We start from the raw sequence: 3,813 nt of genomic DNA, 5'->3' as shown, positions 1-3,813 counted from the left end.
GGTCGAGAGAAAAGAAGGGAAGGAGGACTGTAAGAGTGTGAATTGTTGAATCCAAGATTGCAAAAAGCACAGGGACAAATAGCCAATCAAAAGAAAGCACATGAATTATGAACCAAAGGCTGTGGAGCCCCTAGCTAGATCAAGCACTCTGGATAAGTGAGACAATTGAATAGCTTGATCTGTCTGGGAGGCACCCAGTCTGTGGGACCAGGACCTGTCCTTAGTGCATGAGCTGGCTGTTTGGAACCTTGGGCTTACACAGTGACACATGCTCAGCCTGGAAGGAGGGGACAGGTCATGTCTGTACTCAATTCACCAGGTTTAAATGAATCCTCAGGGGTGTCTTGGTCCTGGAAGACATGGAAATGGATGGGAGGGGCTGGGGGGAAGGTGAGGGTGGGGGCGGGAGGGGGTAGGACAGGGGAACCCATGCCTGATGTATAAAATTAAAACACATAATAAAAAAGTCAAAAAATGTAATGTATATTTAAGAAACACAGATTTAATAGTTAGTCATCTATAATAACCAAAGTTATAGTCATGTTAGGTATTTTTTCAAGGTCATACACAGATATATTTAGGTAGATAGATGGTCTTCAAACACTTCAAAGATCCACAGAATATGACAGTTAATATGTTTAATAACCAAAGGCTTTTCATGACAGTGAGACATATCTGCTTCTGACATCACCAATGTACTTCAAAAGGAGATAATGTGCATTGAAGAAACTCCGTATGGAATTTGTTTTCTTTATAGCAAAACTTGCCATTTGAGCATTGAAACTGCCCTTGCCTCAGCTGCTGACAGTATACTGTCAAAACTGGACTAACAGAACACACAAAAACCTGACTGCCAAATTTTGCCAAGAAAAGGTAGACAGTCATTTAAAATTCCCTGCTTCTCAAAAATATCTGTCAGATATATATACTAGGCCTATGGGCCAAAGTTGGATGCTCCAGTAGTATGGAACTTTGGGTGACTGTCCAGGCAGTCAGCTGTTTCTGTCATCTCTTAATTTTGGAAGTCACTTGCTTTGTACTTCCTGTTTACTCGGGTAATACTATGTTCCTCTCAGGTCTTTGATGTGGTTGAAGACTAGTTACAGTAACAGTCCTTCCTCATTGTGGTAGAAAAGAACATGAGGGATCAGGATGGTTGAGCTGGAACAGGAATGGAGTGGGACAGCAGTGAAAGAGACACCATGACAGAGGGAGACATCCTACGGATAGGGAGAAACTGGGTGCTAGGGAAGTTCCCAGGAATTCACAAGATTGACCCCAGATTAGACTACTATCAATAGTGGAGAGGGTGCCTGAACTGGCTTACCCCAGTTATCAGACAGGTGTGTACCCTAACTGTCATCATAGAGCCTTCATCTAATGGAACTTCAACTGATGGAAGCAGATGCAGAGATCCACAGCTGAGTACCAGCCCGAGCTCCAGGAGTCCATTCACAGAAAGAGGGATTATATGAATAAGGGGCATCAAGATCATGATGGGGAAATCCACAGAGAAAACCAAACCAAGCTAATGGGAACTCATGTACTTTAGACCAATATCTGTGGAGCCTCCATGGGACTAGATTAGGACCTCTGCAAAAGTGAGACAGTTGTGTAGCTTGATCTGCTTAAGGGGCCCCCTGGCAGTAGGGTCAAGATCCATCCCTGGAGCATGAACTGTTTTCTTGTAGCCCACTACCCATGGTGGGACACCTTGCACAGCCATGATGCAGGGAGAGGGGCTTAGACCTGCCTCTACTGAATGTACCAGGCTCTGCTGACTCTCCATGGGAAACCTTACCTTGTCAGAGGAGGAAATGGGGGATGGGTTGGAGGAGGCTGGGGGCAGGAGGAAGGAAGAGAGGGGGATCTGTGGTTGGTATGTAAAATAAGCAAAAATTTCTTAATTAAAAAAAGAAAATCTGTGGTTGGTATGTAAATGAATAAAAATTTCTTAATTAAAAAAAGAAAAAGAAAATTAGGTATGAAACACTGGACTCCTCAGGAGAGGACAGATGATGGAGTATTTTCTCTATTTTGCCAAATACAAATGCACTGGATATTGTAAGTGTAATTCTTACTTGATAACTGGTTTTGTTGTATATAATTTTACTTTGTTAAAGTTAAAATCTTCCTTTTTAATTAGACAAAAAGAGGTAAATGTGGAATATTTCTTTATACTGTGTGAATATAAGTCACTGTAGTTGTGTTAATAAAGAAGCTGATTGGCCAATAGCTGGACAGACAGAGATTAGGCAGCATTTACAAAAAAAAAAAAAAAAAGAGAGCACAAAGAAGAGAAGTCTCAGAATTGCTAGGAGAGTTCAAAAGAGATAAACTTTCCATACTGAGAAAAGGCATCAAGCCACATGGCAGAGTGTAGATAGGAAAGTTGGGTAAATTTAAAATGTAAGAGTTAGCCTAGTAACAAGCCTGAGCTATTTTTTGGCCAAGCATTTACAATTAATAATAAGTCTCAGTGTGGTAATTTGGGAGTGGCTTATGGGACACAGAAAAACCCCTCCCATAGGCATCCATGGTCTCTTAGTGTCTGCAAAATTTCTGTCCAGGGCCTTCTAACATTTAGAGTCTCTACGGAGAAGTTGGGTGTTAATTCTAATAGGTCTGCCTTTATATGTTTCTTGATCTTTTTCCTTCGCAGTTTTAATATTCTTTCTTATTTCTGTATGCATAGTGTTTTGATTATTATATGGTAAGGGGACTTTTTTTTGGTTCAGTCTATTTGGTGTTCTGTAAGCTTCTTGTACCTTTGTAGGCATGTTTTTCTTTAGGTTGGGAAAGTTTTCTTCTATGATTTTGTTATTTTCTGTGCCTTTAAGCTGGTATTGTTCTCCTTCTTCTATCCCTGTTATTCTTAGGTTAGGTCTTTTCATGGCTTCCCGATCTCCTAGATGTTTTGTGTTAGGAATTTTTTGGATTTAACATTTTCTTTGACAGATGATATTGTAGCAGCTCCACCCCCAGAGGGTACTTAAGGTCAAGTCCATAGACTTCCCCTCATGGCTTCCCCTTGTGGTTTCTCCTCTCCCTGTAGGAACACCCAGGGATGCTCTGCTCAGATTAAACATCACTCATTAATTTGACCTGATCTGACTTATTACTTTGGTGGAGTTACTCACTAGTAGGGGATTTTTACTTACCATCTGGTGCATTGGCCAAGGTGAGTTGAGTCTTCCTGTGACCACACTATGTGGCCATTTGGGAAGCCACTCACTCTTCCTCCCCACTCCACCACATCACCCAGTACACTGGACTGACTTTACTCAGTAAGCCACCGTTTCCAAACCAAATGCCTATAAGGGATTCAGGATCCCTTCTGAGCCACTGACCCTCTGAGCCAGAGATTTTTGGAGCACCTCCAAAGGTTGTTGTAATGCCGGGTAGCTTGGGCCTGCTCTGGAGCATGGGCAGTCCCTGTTCCTTGGAATTCTACTGTCTAGAAGACTTTCCACTCAGGGATCATTCCACACACTATTTCCTGGCTGCTGGCTTATATAATCAGATATGATTTTTGTAACCTTTGGCCTCCATAAAATGGCTTGTAAATGGTGCTTCCAAGTCAAATCTGATCCACTATAACAAGGAAATTTATCCAAATTAGCTCCCTCATCTAGGTTTGAACATTGCATTCCTATCCTTTCCCTTGCTGTCTGCCTGCATCTCCACTCCTGGCCCCCTGCTTCCTGCTTCCTGCTTCCCTGCCTGTCTGTATCTCATGCTCTTGTTCAATCTTTCTCCCAGTTTCCCCAACTTGTTGCTTTCTTGGATGCTCACTCAAAGTTTGCCTTTGCT

The sequence above is a fragment of the Onychomys torridus genome, chromosome 5 (assembly GCF_903995425.1).
Source record: "Onychomys torridus chromosome 5, mOncTor1.1, whole genome shotgun sequence".
In the NCBI taxonomy this organism is placed as follows: Eukaryota; Metazoa; Chordata; class Mammalia; order Rodentia; family Cricetidae; genus Onychomys; species Onychomys torridus.
This window is presented reverse-complemented; position numbering follows the sequence as displayed.